This window comes from Macrobrachium nipponense, chromosome 10 (genome assembly GCF_015104395.2).
Source record: "Macrobrachium nipponense isolate FS-2020 chromosome 10, ASM1510439v2, whole genome shotgun sequence".
Lineage (NCBI taxonomy): Eukaryota > Metazoa > Arthropoda > Malacostraca > Decapoda > Palaemonidae > Macrobrachium > Macrobrachium nipponense.
This window is the reverse complement of record NC_087204.1, coordinates 96,010,755-96,034,398: the sequence shown is the minus strand read 5'-3', so window position 1 is coordinate 96,034,398 and position 23,644 is coordinate 96,010,755. Positions and strand designations below refer to the sequence as shown.

The 23,644-nt window shown below is 45.2% G+C and overlaps 1 pseudogene; it reads left to right on the top strand.

Moving 5' to 3' along the window:
* LOC135224053 (protein canopy homolog 3-like) overlaps positions 1 to 23,644 on the top strand; it is a 36,240-nt pseudogene that overhangs the window by 3,772 nt on the left and 8,824 nt on the right.

Sequence of the window (23,644 nt, the reverse complement as noted above, 5' to 3'; positions counted from 1 at the left end):
TCTTGGCATAACCCTTTTAAGGCGAAGGTCACGTGACTTGCTCGGGTGCTTGGACAACTTGCCTCCTACCGAACGCAGTCAGTAGGCAGCTGTCAGAGCGCCCAAGTCTGTTACGAACTTCGCTGTGGACTTAGTTCGGTTGTTCCATAACAATCTTTTCTTCGTCCTAACGGCTTGTCACAGTACCCATACCATCGACACCCAACATTGAGTGCGGTGTCCTATCCACTACCGAGAACAACAACTTCGCTGCAGACGGATAGACCAGTATGGGTACAGGACATCACCGAAGTCGAGAAGAGGGATAGGTCATACGACAATTCCCTTCTTTTCCTCTGAGGTAATTGCATGACTTTGCCTGCGAAGTCAAGCATCCAGGGGATGGGGATTCGTGACGCTCGATTTCGTACCGAATTCGTAGCGAAGACTCTGAACCCTTCGGTTCCTGACGATCGGTTAGAGTCCTTCACAGTCCCCTCCCTAATGGACTTCACCGCCTTCGATGCGAAGGAGATGCTGCTTGTCCTGTGAAAGCACGACCGCGCTTTCTGAAGAAACTCGACATCCCAGGCGGAGTGTTGAAGACTCTTCGTCAGCACCAAGATGACCTAGAAGTTACACTCCCTCGAGTTTACACAAGAACTTCTCCGTGGGCGCAGGCTGAAGGCAGGGGTCTGGTACAACCAGACCACGCACCTGGGAACCTCTACCTTTTGGATATTGCCCACAGTCCTTGGATCGTTTTCCTTAGGACCCGTGGTGGCTGCTCAACACGTTGTGTAGCTAACCCAGACCCTAGCAGGCTGAACAGCATCGAGTCCTGGTGTGACTGTATGAATAGATAGTGAATGAGAAAGTGACTGGCTTCTCTTTCTATCTTTTTCTACTACCTGTGGGTAGAGGGATACGGTCATTACCCTGCTGGATAAGGACGAGATGCCGCCGGTGAGCTATATGACAGAGCCCCATCCTATCCCTTTCACTAGGGATAGGAGCAGAATATCCACCACTTCCTTCTACAAGGGGGGGAAGTGGATGCCTACAAGAGTCAAACCCATGACTTTATATTTGCTCCTGTACAGGAACAAGTTCTTGCATTGCTGGTACGAAGAGATGCGCATGCCCCTCTCTTAGTACTCGGTCCAGAGGTCTGACCATTGATCCTGCGGTGCACACCCCGATCAATCGGACAGAGGCTTGGATCCCTCCCTCGCTCTTACGACCAGGGAGGCTTCCAAGGTTGGGCGAACACCCAGTCTGTTCACAAAAAGACTCAGATTCCACCCACCAAGAAGTGAGTCTTCCTAATGTAAAAGGACCGAAGGTTTGTATGCCGTGTCGGAACAAATGACAATTTGTCCAAAATTGCATTTTTCCTAACTATACAAACCTGAGGTCCTTTTACACATAGCCCCACCTCATGCCACCCCTCACTCTGCAGTTTTTGCTTGGGCCAAAAGCAAAAGTGATTTGTTTACCTACCAGTCGCGCGCGCGCGCCTGTCGGACAAGCAGTTAACTACCGAACCCCTTGTTCGAAAGCTTACGACCTATCCAGCTGCCGCTAGTACCTTCCTATTGTAAAAGGACCTCAGGTTTGTATAGTTAGGAAAAAATGCAATTTTGGACAAATTGTCATATCTTACTGTTATCTGGGTTAGTTATGAAAATATACACTAGCTTATAACACAAAAAAAACCAAAAAAATGAAACACTTTACCAAGCAAAGTAAGTCATTCAGAAACTGTCACAGTAGCCTATTCTTCCCATAGTACTTAGTAACTAATCATAGAGAAATCCAATAGCTGTCTTTTCTCCTTCAGGGCTTTTAGGTGGGTATGTGATCCCAGGAATATGCATTTTCATATTTTGCCATGTACTGAGGTCTGCCCCCTTCCTTTCCTCCATTTGGAGCAGGTGTATTGTTGTTGGAGGAAAGCTTCATACTGATGGGGTTAGGTGGAGTTTTTCTCGTGTAAAAATGTGGGTGGATGGTTGGGGTTTCAAAACCAAAGTTTAAGGTTATCTAAGAGAGCAGTTTGACTGTTGTATGAAACAAAAATTTTTGTATGGAAGTTTCATTTGTTTCACAACAAACCCATACTATTTGTACTTAGTCCATTTTTTGTAGCCAGAAAGGAATTTTTTTAATTACCTTTTTCTAAAAGTTTGCATTTCATTGCATACGAATTTCAGTTGTTGTTTTATTATGATTACCTAATCTCCAACACCAGAAATTGATAGTTTTTATGTAAGGTGATAGCAAGTTCAGTACTGCCAAGTGAGTAGGCAATGGTCCCAGTTGTGTTCCCCCGTTGCTGAAATTAACTATTAACAATGTCTGTTCTGTTAAAACCTCTTTCCCTGCTGCTTTCCCGGTTGCTTGAAAGTAGGTAAGGTATTGTTGCAATTCAGTAATTTGTAGGCTATAAAATGATGGTTAAATTTTAAAATTAAAATTGTTCATGCAGAAACTTACAGTTTTTTTCTCTTCTTACAGTTTGTAAACTTGTCACAAGAGAGGTTTCTGAAAGATTGCAGTCTACTGACTCCTCTGATGTAATTGAAACAGGGTACAGCATTGATGGTAAAAAGAAGAAGACTAAATATAATAAGTCGTGAGTAGTTATTTTTATTGTAGTGTCTTACCGAACAATTATAGAGCCGTGATTTCCACGAGCGGCAGGATACTAAATTCAAATTTAGCGCGTCGGCGTCGCCAACACTGGTGGTGATGACGTCATCTCCCTCCACTCGCGGGAGAACAAGGTACAACTGCCCAGGTGAATCCAATTCTTTTCCTGCCGGCGTCCGGTGAACATCGGTGGTCGGTGCGGTTGGATAACTTTGCTTCGCTTTTTTCTTGTGGATTTGATCTTCGGAATTGGTGAAGTACTCTTTTTTGGCGTTGTTGTTATTTTGCTTTTTATTTAGGCGTTGCCATGTCGGATTCTAGTCCGTCGGGAGTTAGGTTTTGCATCTCAGGATGTAAAACTAGATTATCCAAGCTAGAGTATGATTCTCACACTAAATGTGTTAAGTGTAGGGGACAGGTTTGTTCAGCAGATCGAACATGTAACGAGTGTAGTGATTGGACTGATTCTCAATGGAAGTTTTTTAGTTCATACTCGGAGAAATTAGCTAAAGACAGAATTAGAAAAGCAGCGCTTAGGGAAAGTAGACTTAGCTCTGCTTCGTCTTGCGATGCATCTGTTCCTTCTGTTCTCCTCAAATTGTTATGTCTCCTTAACTACACCTCCTATTCCTCCTACTAATCCCACTTCTCCGGCTTCCCGTGTAGTTTCTTCCGACACCATTGCCAGTCTGGAATCGAGGTTAGATCAGAAATTTTCGGTACTAGCGAATACGGTTTTGCAACTTGGTAATTCAGTTAAGACGTTTTTGGAGAAAGCGCGGCCCTCAGGTAAGAGTGTAGTTGAGGGTGCGTCTGTCTGTCCTGACACGTCTCCTAGACAAAGGTCACTGTCCAGCTCCCCCGCACCGGGGAGAAGACATACCGGAAGTCCAAGGGAGTCGATCGGGATTTGCCCACAGACAGGCGCCTCTCTTGTTGAGCCTGTTGCGCCTCAACAGGGCTCGGTTAAGCGTTGGAAAGGTGTTGCGGTCAGACGCCTTTCAAATGTTTCAAGCGATTCGTCTCCCGGTCGCACGGCGCTCTTGGGCGAGATTCGCCCGTTTCGCGTCCCTTAAGAGGCGTTCAGGCGGCGCCGATTCTTCGCCTCCTCCAGTCAAGCGGTATAAGGAGCCCTGAGAGTAGGTTTGCGCCTCGGTCGTTAGCGGCTCGTTCGTCGCCTCAATCTGTGCCTTTTTCGGCTCCATCTACTAGTAGAGATTGTGGTTTTTAGCGCTGTAGCTAGCAGTTCTAAGGGTGTTTCTTTAGGCGCTTTTTCGTCTGTTACGCCTGATGCGCCTGTTTCGCCTCGAATTTTCGGCGGCTCCGAGCGAGGCGCAAGTAGTTTTTCCGCCTCCTGCTGAACATTTAGGCTCTTCCAAGCCTACATTAACTGTTTTTTGATTCGTCTCTGGCGCCTTTGCGCAAGCAGTTAGAGATGTTAACCAACTGGATGAATGAGTCCAAGGGTGGTTCGAAAACCTTCAGATCCGGTTGTAGTTCCGTCTACTTCTTCGGCGGTATCGGAGAATGAAGAAGAAGTAGAGGAGGAGGATTCACATCACCTCTCGTGTTATTCACGTCTCCTTAGATTTCTTCTGGTATCTTATCCAGATTATTTTGAGAAAGCGGCTCCGCGCTCCCCAACTTCGACTTTTTTGATGAGGAGGAAAACTTCAGACCCTCTCCATCCCAAACTTGTTCTATCTAAAGCCGGTTAGACATTCGTTGAAGAGACGGAGAAATGGATGTCTATGAAAAGAGACTTAGGGAAGGCTCTTTTTGCTTACCCTCCCTCTAAGTTGCTTCGTAAGAGGTATAGGTTTTATGTAACTGGGGAAGCTCCTTCTCTGGGAGTTTCTGCCTCCTCCCAGGGAGACTTCTCCAGTTTAATCGACTCCTCTAGAAGATCTGCTTTCGCGCAGCGAAAGTTTTCTTTACAGCGCCTGAGTTGGACCACGTTGTAAAGAATCAATTTAAACTTTTGGAAGTCTTTAGCTTCCTTGATTGGACTATTGGCGCTTAGCGGCCAAGATCGAAGACTGTCCTTCTCTTCCCAGGACGTTAGCGGAGGATGGATTGGTGTTCTGTCCTGTGCGGACAAAATCCATTAGGGAATGGATGTGATGAGTTAGCTTCGCTCATCGCCTTTGGTACCCTTAAGAAAAGGCAACTTTGGTGCACTCCTTTGCTTCTAAAAGGGTTATGTCCCAACAGAAGTCTGCTCTCTTGTTTGCTCCTTTTGTGAAAGATAACCTCTTTCCAGACGATGTAGTGTTGTCAATTTCGTCTGCGCTAGATAAGAAATCTACTTCGGATTTACTGGCACAGTCTACTAAGAGACCTAAAGCTCCTGTGGAGACTGTTCCTTCGGTTTCTCCTCTGGCCCAAGCGCCTTTTCGAGGGAGAAAACCCAAGCGCTTCTTTCGGCCGAAATCGAATTTGCGACCTCAGTTCAAGGCCTCGGCCAAGGTTAACAAACCTTCCAAATGAAAGCTCGGTTCTTCATGCACCAGTGGGAGCCAGGCGGCTCTGCTGTTTTGGGAGGAATGGGAAAACAGAGGAGCAGAAGCCTGGGTAGTGCAATACTCAAGTTCGGCTATCGTATTCCTCTCGTTTCACCTCCCTCGCTCTCACCTGTGCCAATTCCATTCCAGGCATACTCTCCGGGCTCAGACAAATTTCTGGCGCTAGCCGCAGAAGTGGAAGCGCTTGTTCTCAAAGAAGCGATAGAACAGATAGAAGGGGATTTTCCTCCAGGCTTTTACAATCGCCTTTTGTAGTTCCCAAGTCATCAGGGGGCTGGAGGCCGGTTTTGGATGTGAGCGCCCTGAACTTGCATGTCCAGAAAACAAAATTTCATATGGAGACCACTCGGTCGGTTCTGGAGTCCATCAGACAGGGGGATTGGATGGTCTCTCTGGACATGCAAGACGCTTATTTTCACATTCCGATACATCGCGAATCTCGGAAGTACCTGAGGTTCATGTTCGAAGGCAAGGTGTTTCAGTTTCCGGCGCTTTGCTTCGGACTAGCGACCGCTCCTCAAGTTTTCACCAGGGTTCTATCCCCGATAGGAAGCTGGCTACACATATTAGGAGTAAGAATCTCCCTCTATCTGGACGATTGGCTTCTCCGGTCGGAATCAGAGAGTCGGTGCATGAAGGACCTTGGAACAACTCTGGATCTTGCCAGAAAGTTAGGAATTCTGGTCAACAAACAGAAGTCCCAGTTGGTTCCATCTCAGAGCATCCTTTATTTGGGGAGATGATTCTGAATGCTCAAGTTTTTCGGGCTTTTCTGTCCCCGAAGAGGGTTCAAGGCTGTCTGGAGACAGTTCAGGAGTTCTTGGACAAAAAGGTAAGTTCTGCCAATCAGTGGATGAGGCTCCTGGGCAAATTGACGTCAGTGGAGAAATTTGTGACGTTGGGAAGACTGCACATGAGACCTCTGCAGTTTTTCCTGAGAGCCTCTTGGTGCAGGAAGACACAACCAGACTCGATTACCTTTCCTGTCACAGATCAAATAAAAGAGGACCTAAGGTGGTGGCTCTCTCGAGCAAGGTTGGAAGAAGGGCTAGATTTACGACCCATCCTCCCGAACCTACAGTTCTTTTTCCGACGCATCGGACACAGGTTGGGGAGCCCTACTGGAAATCAACGGACTTCAGGAGCTTGGTCGGAGAAGGAGAAGAAGTTCCACATAAATGTAAAGGAACTGTTAGGCAATTTCTGGGGCTCAGACAGTTTTCGGAGCTTAGTAGAAGGCCGAGTAGTGGCAGTGCATTCCGACAACTCCACGGCTCTCTCGTACGTGCGGAAACAGGGGGGGACTCAGTCTTTCTCTCTGTACGAAGTAGCCAAGGATCTCCTCCTGTGGTCAAACGAAGCGAAGGTTCAGCTAGTCCCGAGATTTGTTCCGGGAAAGATGAACGTCCTGGCGGACGAGTTAAGTCGTCAACAGCAAGTGTTACCTCTGGATGGACTTTGGACAACAAGATTTGTCAGAAACTTTGGCGCCTTTGGGGACGACCGTCAATAGACCTGTTCGCGACATCGAGGAACAACCGTCTTCCTCTCTTTTGTTCTCCAGTCCCAGATCCTCTAGCTTGGTCGGTGGACGCAATGCTGTTGGATTGGTCGGGTCTGGAAGCTTATGCATTCCCTCCGTTCGGTCTAATAAGAGAGGTGCTGAACAAGTTCATGTCGCACAGCAATGTAACTCTAACGTTAATCGCTCCCTTTTGGCCCAGGAAAGAGTGGTTTTCCCGGACCTTCTCAGTGTTAGTAGACTTCCCCAGACTTCTTCCTCCAGAGAAGTGGCTTCTCAAACAACCTCACTTCAAGAGGTTCCACCAAAACTTGTCCGCTCTAGCTCTGACAGGGTTCAGACTGTCGGAATCTTGTCAGAGCGAAAGGATTTCAAGAAGAGCTGCAGAAGCTATCGTCGTTGTAGGAGAGTCTTCTAACAAACTCTATCAAGGGAAGTGGAGAATCTTCAGAGAGTGGTGTAGAAGTGCTAAAGTCTCTACTTCTGCGACCTCTTTAACAGAAATAGCAGATTTTCTTCTATTTCTAGGAACTCTAAGAAACTGGCTCCTTCGACGATCAGAGGATATAGAGCCATGATCTCTTCGGTTTTTCGACATCGAGGTTTGGATATTTTCCTCCAATTCAGATCTGTCGGACCTCATTAGGTCTTTCGAAACCACTAAGCTCCCGCAAGATACAGTGGCTTGGAACTTAGATGTGGTGCTTAAGTTCCTCATGGGGCCACCGTTTGAGCCTTTGAAGTCGGCTTCACTCAGGAACTTGACTAAGAAGGCAACTCTTTCTTATTGCACTAGCTTCTGCTAAGCGTGTCAGCGAATTGCACGCTATAGACAAAAGAGTCGTTTCTCTCAAGGCAATGCTGTATTTTCGGTATCTTTGACCTTTCTAGCCAAAAATGAGAATCCTTCTAATCCTTGGCCGAGGAGTTTTGTGGTAAGGAACTTATCTGATTTGGTTGGACCATGAGGAGGAAGAAAGGTCTTATGTCCAGTCAGGGCTATTAAGCAGTATCTGTTTGCCACTAAGGTATCAGAGGACAATCTTCTAAGCTCTGGACCTCGGTTCAAAATCCCTCTCGTCCTCTTTCTACGAATGCTATATCGTTCTTTATTAGAGAGCTTATCAGGGAAGCTCACTCGCAGTCCGAGAACGACAATCTTTCCGTTCTGAGAGTTAAAGCTCACGAGGTTAGAGCAGTGGCAACTTCTTTAGCATTCAGAAAGAATTTATCTTTAGCTTCGATTCTTCAGAGCACGTTCTGGAGATCGAATTCGGTTTTTGCGAGTCATTATCTCAAAGAGATAGAAACGGTTTTCGAGAATTGTAAAACGTTAGGTCCGGTGGCGGTTTTCTGGCATGGTGTTGGGAGAAACGGCACAGGGGTCGTCACCTCTATGCTAACTTTTCACCTTGAATAGTTGTCGAGTTCAAGGGAAGCTGGGGGTACTGAGTACCTGGGATACTCACCAGTCTGTTAGGTCAGATTTTACAATGGTTGGGATATATGTTTTTTAAATCTGGTGTTGGTGACAAATGTTTTTGTATGATTGAATTTCTGGTCTTAGCCCAGGGCAAGGGCAATCTTTGTTGTTACTATCCTCCGTCAGTCAGCCTTGACTCGCTTGAACTACGGAAGGATTCCACTCCTGTAGAGGCTAACTTTGGTCAAATTCCAATTCCTATACAATAGTAAGAAGAGCACCGACCAGACGGGCAGTAACAGTCTGCTGTAGCTCTCTTACAAGGTAAGGTACAACAGACACCTTGAGTGTTTACTGGTATTGCAATAAAGTAACCATTTAAAAATACTAGTGGTCCACTGAATCCCACCTTCCCATAAATGTGTAATCAGCTCTATAATTGTTCGGTAAGACACTACAATAAAAAATGAAATTTTCATTTATTAAAATGAAGTTTTATTGTATACTTACCGAACAATTATGATTATACCCACCCTCCTCCCCTTAGGTGGACGGACGGGCAGAAAGAATTGGATTCACCTGGGCAGTTGTACCTGGTTCTCCCGCGAGTGGAGGGAGATGACGTCATCACCACCAGTGTTGGCAACGCCGACGCGCTAAATTTGAATTTAGTATCCTGCCGCTCGTGGAAAATCACGGCTCTATAATTGTTCGGTAAGTATACAATAAAACTTCATTTTAATAATGAAAATTTCATTTTTTTGTCTTGATTTTGTCAATTTTAAGAGTACTACATTGTTGTTTGTTCATGAAACTTACCTGCCAGATATATATATAGCTGTATTTTCTGAAGTCCGACAGAATTTTAAAAACTTCCGACACACGCAGTGGTCGGCCAGGTGGTTAGTACCCATTCCCGCGCTGGAGGCGGGTATCAGGAACCATTCCCATTTTCTATTCATAATTTTTTCTGTCGCCGGTGCTGGAAACACCTGTTTCCAGTACCTCCGTCTTAGATTTTGGAAACTTCATTGCCGCTAAGTATCCTAATTGTCTTTTAATTTATTTACTTGGATTTGTGGCTAGACATACGCTATCTAAATTGATTTGAATTGATTCATTTTTGCATAAGATATCTGAATCTAGTTAGGCTAGTTTTCAGAGGGTGTTGTCTGCAAAGATAGGGTGTGGCTACCGAAAGCTTCGGTAGATCCGCACTTGGTATGCACGAGGGGGTATGAGTCTTGCTTCTTTGTTGAGATTTGTCATGTAAGGAGTGTGGGACTTTGTCTAATTCCGTAAGGAAGACGTATGATTCGTATGTACGCAATAATCAGTAAACATGTCTAATTCCGTAAGGAAAACGTATGATTCGTATGTACGCAATTAATCAGTAAACAAAAGTCAGGGTTAGTGAAACCTGCTAACCTTCCTGTAGACTTTTTTTTTTTTTTTGCCTAACCCTGTAGTATGGCCTACGGGTTATGAATATGTCTGCGAGAGGTGATCGCTCTCTTCATTGTTGTGAAGAGTGCTACTCTGTTATTGTTTCTCATAACCCTGTAATGTTGCCTTCGGGCCCTAAACAGTGTCTGTAGAGGTTATTGCCCTTTCTCTAATACTCTTTCGATTCGTATCTCAGAATCGAAAGTGCTTGCTTTAGAGAGCAATGCGAAGTGGCTAAGTGCAGTGACAGTGCCCCTTGTGTAGTGGAGGGTGGGGCGTCAGATCGGCCTTATTTCGCCTCTAGGCCGGGACCTCTGCTTGACTCCCAGGACCCGGGGAGAGAGCATGTCGAAAGCCGAAGGAGGGTTACGAGGAACCCCCACCGATCTGGCGTGCCTTCGGCAGTTTCTGATGAAAATCCCCAGACTGCCTAAGTGCGTGCACGTGCACGAATCCTGAAGGATTGCTTCTCGTCATCCGAAGCGTCCTCCCCGCGCAGGGTTGGAGCTTTCGGAAGGACTCGCGCCCTCTAAATAGAAGCTTTATAGAAGAGGACGCTTCACGTCTCTCTCTCTCATTATGCGTTCCAGTGAGAAGTAAGAAGGCGAACGTCGCCTGATCACGTGTACGTCTTTCCACCGAGAAATATGAAATAGAATTCTTAGTAGCAGGACGCTTTTGAGAGCGGACGTCCGAGCTTTGTTACTGTGAGAATAAGAAGGCGTTCCTCGCCAGTCGCCCCTCGTATTCTCACACGATCAACCCTTCTCCTGAGACTGTTTCGTGCAGTCGGATTTCTCTCCGAGATGTATCTCGCTTGTTTTGACGCCTGTCAGGAGCGTGACGCTTTTTCTGCACGCTTCTTTTGACGCTCGGCTTGGACGGGACGTTCGGATGGACGCCAGGCGCGCGGCGGGTGCACGCCAAGCGCGCACCAGTGGGACGCCAAGCGCACGCCAGTGGATACCGAGCGCACTCCCGACGCGCGCCAGTGGACGCGAGCGTGCTCGCTGCTCGCCAGTGGACGCCGAGCGCGCGCGCCAGCGCACGCCAGGTGTGTCGCCTGGACTGAACGTTTCTATTGAACTCTTCAAGCTCTTGTTACGATTTGGGCCTCATGAATTTTTACCTCTACCTTCGGTGATACCTTATACCTCACATGCAAAGAAGTGAAGTAAGCAGTGCTTCGGAGGAAGCTTAAAGTGAACAGACAACTTCGTCTTCGAAAAACCCAGCAAGACCTCGGGTTTCGTGAATTCAAGAGGTCTCTGTCAATATCATATTGCTTTTCGCAAAGGTGGAGGGTGGAGTTAAGGAAAGCTCTAGGGAAGATCTCGTTTTCTCTACCGCAGTCAAGACTTTGCGATAAAGGCAGTTACGGGTTAGGTAAAGGCTCGATGTCCTGCACGTCAGGGGACTCTCGGCAATGTTCAGTAGGATTCTTGCAAAGGTACTCATCAAAAGGACGCTCTTCAGGAAAGCGCAAGATAGGACTTCTTTTGCCATACTGCCAATAAATTTTAAGCTTTAGCAGGCTTTAGTTGTGATACGGGAGAGGAAGCTGGTTGGAGAATTTCTTCCTCTTCCCAGGATAATTTTGCAAGCTTTTAGCCCATCTGAAAGGGTTTTTCAGATGATAGGTTTTGTTAGTTTCTAGTCGGGACTACGCTGCCGAATTGAACATCGTCGTTCTACCTGCCGTAAGCCCAGTCTCTTAACAGGATTCTTGCCCCTTCCTCGTTTGAGACGGGATTCGGAAAAAATAAAATGCTCGACTTCCTGGATTGCATTTTGTCAATTCAGTGACTTTCCCCCATTGACAATATACTATCGTTTTGTCAAGTAAGTGGGTATCCCTCATTGACAAAATATCTCTTTGTCCCGTAAATGGGTTAGTTCTCATTGACAACATCTCATTAACTTGATATTGCGTAAGCGAATAAGCTCTTATTGACAAGATTCGGAAGAGCTCTCATTCGTCATTCGCAGACTCGTACAAGAAATAGACTTGTAGACTACGTCAATGAACGCTTATGTCCAATAACATAAGAAGCTTGAGCTGACTGCTTCGATTCTCTTAAGTTTTGTTCATGAAACTTGCCTGTCAGATATGTATGTAGCTGTATTTCCGAATTCAGCTATATATATATCTGCCAGGTAAGTATGAACAAACTTTATTGTATCATAACAATATCATTTTGCCTTGCGTTATTTTATTTCTGGTTGGTTTCAAGTCATATACGCTTGCTGTAGTTACCTCTTCGGATGGCAACCGAGAGGTCTATTGTCTATTTTAAGGACATTTAATCGTTACTCCCTGCAGCCTTCCAGGAGTTCGATTTATCTTTTACCGTTGTATGGTAGTGTTCTGACGACACAAACGCATCTATATATTTAGCGTTTTCTGTTTCGCTTAAATATACCAGCTTGAGAGTCTATCTGCTCAAAAAATAACGGACCTTTTTATTGTAGTGTCTTACCGAACAATTATAGAGCCGTGATTTCCACGAGCGGCAGGATACTAAATTCAAATTTAGCGCGTCGGCGTCGCCAACACTGGTGGTGATGACGTCATCTCCCTCCATCTCGCGGAGAACCAGGTACAACTGCCCAGGTGAATCCAATTCTTTTCCTGCCGGCGTCGTGAACATCGGTGGTCGGTGCGGTTGGATGACTTTGCTCGCTTTTTTTCTTGTGGAATTGATCTTCGGAATTGGTGAAGTACTCTTTTTTGGCGTTGTTGTTATTTTGCTTTTTATTTAGGCGTTGCCATGTCGGATTCTAGTCCGTCGGGAGTTAGGTTTTGCATCTCAGGATGTAAAACTAGATTATCCAAGTTAGAATATGATTCTCACACTAAATGTGTTAAGTGTAGGGGACAGGTTTTGTTCAGCAGATCGAAACATGTAACGAGTGTAGTGATTGGACTGATTCTCAATGGAAGTTTTAGTTCATACTCGGAGAAATTAGCTAAAGACAGAATTAGAAAAGCAGCGCTTAGGGAAAGTAGACTTAGCTCCGCTTCGTCTTGCGATGCTTCTGTTCCTTCTGTTTCTCCTCAAATTGTTATGTCTCCTTTAACTACACCTCCTATTCCTCCTACTAATCCCGCTTCTCCGGCTTCCCGTGTAGTTTCTTCCGACACCATTGCCCAGTCTGGAATCGAGGCTAGATCAGAAATTTTCGGTACTAGCGAATACGGTTTTGCAACTTGGTAATTCAGTTAAGACGTTTTTTGGAGAAAGCGGCTTCAGGTAAGAGTGTAGTTGAGGGTGCGTCTGTCTGTCCTGACACGTCTCCTAGACAAAGGTCACTGTCCAGCTCCCCCCCGCACCGGGGAGAGACATACCGGAAGTCCAAGGGAGTCGAGCGGATCGTTTGCCCACAGACAGGGCTCGGTTAAGCGTTGGAAAGGAAAGGTGTTGCGGTCAGACGCCTTTTGAATGATTCAAGCGATTCGTCTCCGGTTTGCGCGGCGCTCTTGGCGAGATTCGCCCGTTTCGCGTCCCTTAAAGAGGCGTTCAGGCGCCGATTCTTCGCCTCCTCCAGTCAAGCGGTATAAGGAGCCTGAGAGTAGGGTTGCGCCGCGGCCATTAGCGGCTCGTTCGTCGCCTCAATCTGTGCCTTTTTCGGCTCCATCTACTAGTAGAATTGTGGTTTTAGCGCTGTAGCTAGCAGTTCTAAGGGTGTTTCTTTAGGCGCTTTTCGTCTGTTACGCCTGATGCGCCTGTTTCGCCTCGAATTTCGGCGGATCCGAGCGAGGCGGGCAAGTATTTTTGTTTTTTCCGCCTCCTGCTGAAACATTTAGGCTCTTCCAAGCCTACGTTAACTGTTTTTGAGTTCGTCTCTGGCGCCTTTGCGCAAGCAGTTAGAGATGTTAACCAACTGGATGAATGAGTCCAAGGGTGGTTCGAAACCTTCAGATCGGTTGTAGTTCCGTCTACTTCTTCGGCGGTATCGGAGAATGAAGAAGAAGTAGAGGAGGAGGATTCACATCACCTCTCGTGTTATTCACGTCTCCTTAGATTTCTTCTGGTATCTTATCCAGATTATTTGAGAAAGCGGCCCCGCGCTCCCCAACTTCGACTTTTTTGATGAGGAGGAAAACTTCAGACCTCTCCTCCCAAAACTTGTTCTATCTAAAGCGGTTAGACATTCGTTGAAAGAGACGGAGAAATGGATGTCTATGAAAAGAGACTTAGGGAAGGCTCTTTTTGCTTACCCTCCTCTAAGTTGCTTCGTAAGAGGTATAGGTTTTATGTAACTGGGGAAGCTCCTTCTCTGGGAGTTTCTGCCTCCTCCCAGGGAGACTTTCTCCAGTTTAATCGACTCCTCTAGAAGATCTTGCTTTCGCCGCAGCGAAAGTTTCTTTACAGCGCCTGAGTTGGACCACGTTGTAAAGAATCAATTTAAAACTTTTTGGAAGTCTTTAGCTTCCTTGATTGGACTATTGGCGCTTTAAGCGGCCAAGATCGAAGACTGTCCTTCTCTTTCTCAGGAGTTAGCGGAGGATTGGATTGGTGTTCTGTCCTGTGCGGACAAATCCATTAGGGATGGATGTGATGAGTTAGCTTCGCTCATCGCCTTGGTACCCTTAAGAAAAGGCAACTTTGGTGCTCCTTTGCTTCTAAAAGGGTTACGTCCCAACAGAAGTCTGCTCTCTTGTTTGCTCCTTTTGTGAAAGATAACCTCTTTCCAGACGATGTAGTGTTGTCAATTTCGTCTGCGCTAGATAAGAAATCTACTTCGGATTTACTGGCACGTCTACTAAGAGACCTAAAGCTCCTGTGGAGACTGTTCCTTCGGTTTCTCCTTGACCCAAGCGCCTTTTCGAGGGAGAAAACCCAAGCGCTTCTTTCGGCGAAGTCGAATTTGCGACCTCAGTCTAAGGCCTCGGCCAAGGTTAACAAACCTTCCAAATGAAAGCTCGGTTCTTCATGCACCAGTGGGAGCCAGGCTGGCGCTGTTTTGGGAGGAATGGGGAAAAACAGAGGAGCAGAAGCCTGGGTAGTGCAAGTACTCAAGTTCGGCTATCGTATTCCTCTCGTTTCACCTCCCTCGCTCTCACCTGTGCCAATTCCATTCCAGGCATACTCTCCGGGCTCAGACAAATTTCTGGCGCTAGCCGCAGAAGTGGAAGCGGCTTGTTCTCAAAGAAGCGATAGTAACAGATAGAAGGGGATTTTCCTCCAGGCTTTTACAATCGCCTTTTTGTAGTTCCCAAGTCATCAGGGGGCTGGAGGCCGGTTTTGGATGTGAGCGCCCTGAACTTGCATGTCCAGCCAAAACAAAATTTCATATGGAGACCACTCGGTCGGTTCTGGAGTCCATCAGACAGGGGGATTGGATGGTCTCTCTGGACATGCAAGACGCTTATTTTCACATTCCGATACATCGCGAATCTCGGAAGTACCTGAGGTTCATGTTCGAAGGCAAGTTTCTGTTTCAGTTTCGGGCGCTTTGCTTCGGACTAGCGACCGCTCCTCAAGTTTTCACCAGGGTTCTATCCCCAATAGGAAGCTGGCTGCACATATTAGGAGTAAGAATCTCCCTCTATCTGGACGATTGGCTTCTCCGGTCGGAATCAGAGAGTCGGTGCATGAAGGACCTTGGAACAACTCTGGATCTTGCCAGAAAGTTAGGAATTCTGGTCAACAAACAGAAGTCCCAGTTGGTTCCATCTCAGAGCATCCTTATTTGGGGATGATTCTGAATGCTCAAGTTTTTCGGGCTTTTCTGTCCCCGAAGAGGGTTCAAGGCTGTCTGGAGACAGTTTCAGGAGTTCTTGGACAAAAAGGTAAGTTCTGCCAATCAGTGGATGAGGCTCCTGGGCAAATTGACGTCAGTGGAGAAATTTGTGACGTTGGGAAGACTGCACATGAGACCTCTGCAGTTTTTCCTGAGAGCCTCTTGGTGCAGGAAGACACAACCAGACTCGATTACCTTTCCTGTCACAGATCAAATAAAAGAGGACCTAAGGTGGTGGCTCTCTCGAGCAAGGTTGGAAGAAGGGTTAGATTACGACCCATCCTCCCGAACCTACAGTTCTTTTCCGACGCATCGAACACAGGTTGGGGAGCCCTACTGGGAAATCAACGGACTTCAGGAGCTTGGTCGGAGAAGGAGAAGAAGTTCACATAAATGTAAAGGAACTGTTAGCAATTTTCTTGGGGCTCAGACAGTTTCGGAGCTTAGTAGAAGGTCGAGTAGTGGAGTGCATTCCGACAACTCCACGGCTCTCTCGTACGTGCGGAAACAGGGGGGGACTCAGTCTTTCTCTCTGTACGAGTAGCCAAGGATCTCCTCCTGTGGTCAAACGAAGCGAAGGTTCAGCTAGTCCCCGAGATTTGTTCCGGGAAAGATGAAGTCCTGGCGGACGAGTTAAGTCGTCAACAGCAAGTGTTACCTCTGGAGTGGACTTTGGACAACAAGATTTGTCAGAGACTTTGGCGCCTTTGGGGACGACCGTCAATAGACCTGTTCGCGACATCAAGGAACAACCTTCCTCTCTTGTTCGCCAGTCCCAGATCCTCTAGCTTGGTCGGTGGACGCAATGCTGTTGGATTGGTCGGGTCTGGAAGCTTATGCATTCCCTCCGTTCGGTCTAATAAGAGAGGTGCTGAACAAGTTCATGTCGCACAGCAATGTAACGCTAACGTTAATCGCTCCCTTTTGGCCCAGGAAAGAGTGGTTCCCGGACCTTCTCCAGTTTGTTAGTAGACTTCCCCAGACTTCTTCCTCCAGAGAAGTGGCTTCTCAAACAACCTCACTTCAAGAGGTTCCACCAAAACTTGTCCGCTCTAGCTCTGACAGGGTTCAGACTGTCCGGAATCTTGCAGAGCGAAAGGATTTTCAAGAAGAGCTGCAGAAGCTATCGCTCGTTGTAGGAGAGAGTCTTCTAACAAACTCTATCAAGGGAAGTGGAGAATCTTCAGAGAGTGGTGTAGAAGTGCTAAAGTCTCTACTTCTGCGACCTCTTTAACAGAAATAGCAGATTTTCTTCTATTTCTTAGGAACTATAAGAAACTGGCTCCTCGACGATCAGAGGATATAGAGCCATGCTCTCTTCGGTTTTTCGACATCGAGGTTTGGATATTTCCTCCAATTCAGATCTGTCGGACCTCATTAGGTCTTTCGAAACCACTAAGCTCCCGCAAGATACAGTGGCTTGGAACTTAGATGTGGTGCTTAAGTTCCTCATGGGGCCACCGTTTGAGCCTTTGAAGTCGGCTTCACTCAGGAACTTGACTAAGAAGGCACTCTTTCTTATTGCACTAGCTTCTGCTAAGCGTGTCAGCGAATTGCACGCTATAGACAAAAGAGTCGGTTCTCTCAAGGCAATGCTGTATTTTCGGTATACTTTGACCTTTCTAGCCAAAAATGAGAATCCTTCTAATCCTTGGCCGAGGAGTTTTGTGGTAAGGAACTTATCTGATTTGGTTGGACATGAGGAGGAGGAAAGGCTCTTATGTCCAGTCAGGGCTATTAAGCAGTATCTGTTGCCACTAAGGGTATTAGAGGACAATCTTCTAAGCTCTGGACCTCGGTTCAAAATCCCTCTCGTCCTCTTTCTAAGAATGGCTATATCGTTCTTTATTAGAGAGCTTATCAGGGAAGCTCACTCGCAGTCCGAGAACGACAATCTTTCCGTTCTGAGAGTTAAAGCTCACGAGGTTAGAGCAGTGGCAACTTCTTTAGCATTCAGAAAAGAATTTATCTTTAGCTTCGATTCTTCAGAGCACGTTCTGGAGATCGAATTCGGTTTTGCGAGTCATTATCTCAAAGAGATAGAAACGGTTTTCGAGAATTGTAAAACGTTAGGTCCGGTGGCGGTTTCTGGCATGGTGTTGGGAGAAACGGCACAGGGGTCGTCACCTCTATGCTAACTTTTCACCTTGAATAGGTTGTCGAGTTCAAGGGAAGCTGGGGGTACTGAGTACCTGGGATACTCACCAGTCTGTTAGGTCAGATTTTACAATGGTTGGGTTATATATGTTTTTAAATCTGGTGTTGGTGACAAATTTTTGTATGATTGAATTTCTGGTCTTAGCCCCAGGGCAAGGCAATCTTTGTTGTTACTATCCTCCGTCAGTCAGCCTTGACTCGCTTGAACTACGAAAGGATTCCACTCCTGTAGAGGCTAACTTTGGTCAAATTCCAATTCCTCTACAATAGTAAGAAGAGCACCGACCAGAGGCAGTAACAGTCTGCTGTAGCTCTCTTACAAGGTAAGGTACAACAGACACCTTGAGTGTTTACTGGTATTGCAATAAATGTAACCATTTAAAAATACTAGTGGTCCACTGAATCCCACCTTCCCATAAATGTGTAATCAGCTCTATAATTGTTCGGTAAGACACTACAATAAAAAATGAAATTTTCATTATTAAAATGAAGTTTTATTGTATACTTACCGAACAATTATGATTACTACCCACCCTCCTCCCATTAGGTGGACGGACGGCAGAAAGAATTGGATTCACCTGGGCAGTTGTACCTGGTTCTCCCGCGAGTGGAGGAGATGACGTCATCACACCATGTTGGCGACGCCGACGCGCTAAATTTGAATTTAGTATCCTGCCGCTCGTGGAAATCACGGCTCTATAATTGTTCGGTAAGTATACAATAAAACTTCATTTTAATAATGAAAATTTCATATTTCTTCGTAGAATAGGGTAGCTGGCAACCCAGACATAAAGTTAAGAGACGACATTCGTAAGCTGCTGGCTGCTGCTGTCACGCTGTGTCTGTCCTCCAGTCCAACCGAGCCACCAGTAACAGATCGTGCGCTGTCATGCGCGGTAGGTTACGTCTCTCTCTTGCGGGATTGACTGACTAACCGTATTCTCTGTGCTGCTGGCGGTGACGTCTCTCCTGCGGGATTGACTGACTAACTGTATCTCTGTCCTACAATCACGGACTTTAGCCTAAGATTGAAGGGATTTCTTACGTGAATGAATAAACGTTGCATTTGCGTTTTGCCTTACTATGTTCAACAGAGTTATCTCTTAATCCTTTCGGTGCTCGTTACCGCACGGTATAGAACTACGAGTCTACCGCAACATTGCACTTTTATATGCTCTCCTGCTTAGGCAAAGCGCAGCCTTATTAGGGAAGTAAGCATACTCGGGGAGGGAATGGATGAGCTTGCTGGGGACCATTTCCTTCCTGAAGAAGTTTGTTTCCCCGAATAGACTGCAATTAGATCACAGTTTTTTCCTACCAGGAAACTGAAATATTATTCAAGATCTAGGAATGATTCTGAACATCTATCAGTGCGGTCTATCACCTGAGGTGATAGAAAGAAGGTGCCACCGAACATCTGGATAGGGTTTCAAATGTCCTGGATCTTAATCTGAAAGAAGTAAAGCGATTCGGTAGTCCCTCCAGTCCTCGAAACGAGTTTTTGGGAACCAGTGGTCCAGATCAACTCTGATATTCCACAGCTCTCTCATATCTTAAGAAGTATCTTCTCTCGGTCCCTGTTCGAGTTTACGAGAAAGAGCCTATTATAAACAACAGGCGTAGAATGTAACGATCCTCTAGAGGTTCGTTACAGGATTGCAAAAGTCCGTACGAATCGTCTCGATCGACGGCAGCAACTATTGACTTCCGAGTGGAATATTTCTTTAGAAGTAAGTTGAGAGTTGTGAATACTTTAGGGACGCCCTTTCATTCTTCTCTTCGATATGTTGAGGACGAGAGGCTTCTTCTTCTCTGCTCCCTTATTCTCGATCCGGGATCGGTACCATTAAATAGCATCCTATGATGTTGAACGGGGATGGATGTTTAGTCTTTTTTTCCCCTTTTTCAATCGTTTAGGAAATGTAATAAGAGGATTTATGACGTCACAGGAGCGACAATGACGCTGATCGCCCCATGTTGGCCTCAGGATCCTGGATTCACAGAGGTCACATATTCCTAGTTCACTTTCCAAGGACCTTTCCGAGAGAGTCGGTCTACTCTTAACTCGAAAGGTACCTATAACCTCTCCGCTCTGAGTCTGACTACGTTCAGGCTATCGAGATGTTGACAGGAATAAGATTACCGTCTTCCATTCCGTCTGAAGAATGGATAAGCTGGCAGTCACAACTATTAAAGAATACGCAAATATGTTGTTGACGGCCTTTGGGCTCAGAGATTTGCGTCTGTCAAACAACAAAGCCCTTCACGATCTTTGAGTTCTGTGGAATCTCGAATCTTGCTCACCATCTACTTTTGTCTCACCTGTTTTTCTCGGAGTCAGACACTCGTGCGAGATCAGGCGACATATAGTAGCCCTGAGTTTCTTGTTGACGAAAGTCGGTTGCGTTTATACACCCCGATGATCGTGTAACATGAGACCAGGTTGGACTGTCAGGCATTCTTCCTTCGGGACTGAATCGCCTTTTTGCTCCTTGCTCCTTTCTCCTGGCACAGAAGCTCGAGTCAGGAGTTGATTCGCTGACGACGTTGGGTTGCGTTGATACACCCCCACCCCCCCAAGGTTTGCTTAGATTGAATCGCCCAGGCAGTCCAGACACTCATCCTTCAGCGAACAAGAAGTACCTTATGGTCTTCAGGGTACAGCCTTGCTGTCCTTGATTCGTCTGACTGGTCAACTGGTCGGTCACCTGACTTTCAGTACAGACGGACTGACAGGTGCATGTCCAGATCGAAGCTTTCAATATGGAACTTAGACGTAGTCTGAAGTTCTTGATGTCAAAGCATTCGAACCTCTCTACTGTTAACTTCTTGCATGTGACAGGAAGGCCTTCTTCTAACCACCCTAGATACGACAAAGAGGGTTAGTGAGATTTTAAGCCATCGTCACAAGTTTTGGCTTTGGAGAACACAAGGCGGTGTGCTCTCTAAGCCTTCCGTTGTGGCCTAAGAATGGAAACCTGTTTTGTCCTTGGGCCAGGAGCTTGGAAGCAAGGATGGCACAAGTTAGTGGGCAGGAGCCAGAGAGAGTCCTGTGCCCTGTCGGGTCTCTCAAGTTTTATCTACATAAAAACTCAAGAAAGTCGAAGTCATTCGGGCAATCTGCAGTGTTCCGAAAAAGACCAGACTTGCCCATATCGAAGAACACCCTGGCTTTAGTGTTAATTAAGGAGTTCTTTCAAAAATGCTCCTTCATTGTGTTTGCACAAAGATTTGAAATCTTTTTATCTGAATGCTCACGAGGTGAGGGCGCGGCCTCGGAAGCATTTCAACAGAGCATGGCACTCAGCAACATCCTGAGTACCATGTTTTAGCGAAGCAACTCTGTGTTCACTTCACACTCCCTGCGAGATGTGAAGATGGCATATGAGATCTTGCTGCTCGCTAGGGCCATACGTGTCTGCAGACACAATCTTGGGGGCAAGAAGTACCACTCATCCTATCCTGTAGAAAATGGTTAGGAAGAGCTCTTAATTTAGTTGTTGAGTCGCCGACAACGGCGACTTCTTAACTCTTAAGCCTTAGTTAACACACCTTAACTTTGGCTAGGTTGGTCAGGTGGTGATATATATATTTATATATATATTTATTTTACTTCTTAGCCCTCATGGTATGGTCAATATGGTCTAGTCACATTGTGGTCACGCCCCCGTTGACAGATCATCTGGAGTGCACCAGCTTTATAGGTCTCTACCTCGCTGGCAACTCTAGTAAAGCAGAAGCAGACTTGGGTGACAGTAATCACGAAGTCAGCTATGCAACAGGTGGAACCAAGATGTAAATCATCTGCATGCATTTGTTTCCCAAAATCCTTCTATTCTGTCCCTTCCCACCTCCAAAGGTGGGATTCAGCTATATATATATCTGGCAGGTAAGTTTCATGAACAAAATGATATTGTTATGATACAATAAAGTTTGTTCATACTTACCTGGCAGATATATATAATCAAGTACCCACCCACCTCCCCTCAGGGGACAGTGGAAATAAAAATTATGAATAGAAAATGGGAATGGTTCCTGATACCCGCCTCCAGCGGCGGCGGGAATGGGTACTAACCACTGGCCGACCACTGCGTGTGTCGGAAGTTTTAAAATTCTGTCGGACTTCAGAAAATACAGCTATATATATATCTGCCAGGTAAGTATGAACAAAACTTTTATTGTATCATAACAATATCATTTTAGTTCGCCCTTTATGAATTCTGATATTTTTTTGATACAGTATTTAAAATCTTAGGCATGTTATGACTGTTACAATAGTCAAGCTCTTATATATGTAGTGTGGGTGACCATTTAATAGCTAGTATATCTTTTGTTAAGTCAATTTTGTACCATGAATACTTACCATAACTTTGGTATATTTAGTGGAAGACTGATTAGTTATGTATAAAGGTGACCGAGCGCAAAGATATTGACAAGTACGTCTTCAGACCAGAATCAAATTCAAGTAGTTTGTGCACCAAATTTAAGAGGAACAAATGAAAACATAAACAGAGTTCTGATAAATTACAGGAAAATATATGGTGTAACTATTAATGGCTAATAAATTAGACTGAATTTCATCAAAGAAACTGAAGGATATTTTCTGGCAATGTGCTATTTTGTGTTTTTTTTTTCACTCAAGTGGAATTTCTAAGTAAGGTTTTGGCTTTAACCAGTGGAAGGATAGAGATTATCCTTTGATTAATGGAATAAGTTTTTTCAATCTCTCTTGGAGCAGAAATGGCATTGCAAAATTTATACTCACAGAAAGTACTTTCACAAAGTTAACAAGAAAACTGTAATGGGTGTTCCATTATGAAGAATATACATAGTCCATGTCTTTGAAAATAATGGGAAGAATATATCAGGATTCATACTTTACTAATTGTTGAGGTGTCATAGTGAATAATTTTTGCTGAGCTTTTTAATATATGGCCTTTGTTGAGCCTTACTGAAATGTCATGTTTAGCATTATGATTTGCACACAGGGCCAAAGTCAGTCATTGTCCCTCTTCCAACCAAAGACTATCACCGAGGCCATTTGCAAGCAACCATGCAAGATCTGTAGAGACTGTTACCTCCCCATGGCTAGCTTGTCCTGTAGGGCATAAGCCCCCTTTTTTTTAGTGGCAAGATAAACAGGGAAGCTAATGGATGGGACCAATATTGCTTTGTCTGGAGTGAAATATAGTACAGTATACTCTTCTGCCCATCTAATGCATCCTCAACTGTGACAGATATGTAGTATAAACGAGATGCAAGTAACCCTCAGTTTTACCAACATTTACTGTCTAACTCAATTTGAGCTCATTCACACAGCTAAGAACTAGTATGTACCTACATCTTTTGATTACTTAAGACAATTACTTCTCTTCTGCCTCATGTCCACTAATATTCAAAACCTTAAAACTTGATACGTTATTTTTTATTTCTCTCACTTCCAACATACCTAAACTATGTAATTGGTAATTTTGTAGCCACACAGATCGATACAAATTTTTTTTTACTGCCTAGCGTCTTACAGAAGTAAAACAGAGCAAAAATTACTCACACTATAGGGATGCTTCATCTCTTCTAGGGTCCAGAACACTACTTGTTGCTCTTCTACCCTGTTACATTAAGTGCTGTAAATACACCAACCACTTGTCACTTCCTAGCACACAAATACCCAGTTAGTCATTGTAATGCACTCGGTTCCATAGGATCTTAAGTGGAAAAAAAGAGTGGGACTGGAATGACAGACAGCAGTTGTGACAAACAAAGGAGGAAGGAGCAGAACAAAACCAGAAAAATAGGCATAAAATTAATTTATTATTGTACAAGTGAGTCATTTACAAAATATACAAGTGAGTGTACAAGTGAGTAATTTACATAATATACAAGCGAGTCAGGTCCAATAATAAACAAAACAAATAAACATTATATACATATAATACATTAAGCTATAGCAAAAGCAGCAACAATAAAAGCCCAATTAAGTCATTCTTAAACAGCTCAAAAAACATTTCGTAAGCAGCATAATGATAACATAATGCAGTTAAAGCAGCATCCTAAATAAAAAAAAACCTCAGCATTAATGCAAAAGCAGTAAAATGTATATATAAAACCTGGCAACCCAAGCCAAGCCAAGCCATGCCGTGCCAAGCACTAAAAGCCAAGCCAAGCCAAGCCAAACACTCTTAAGAGCCA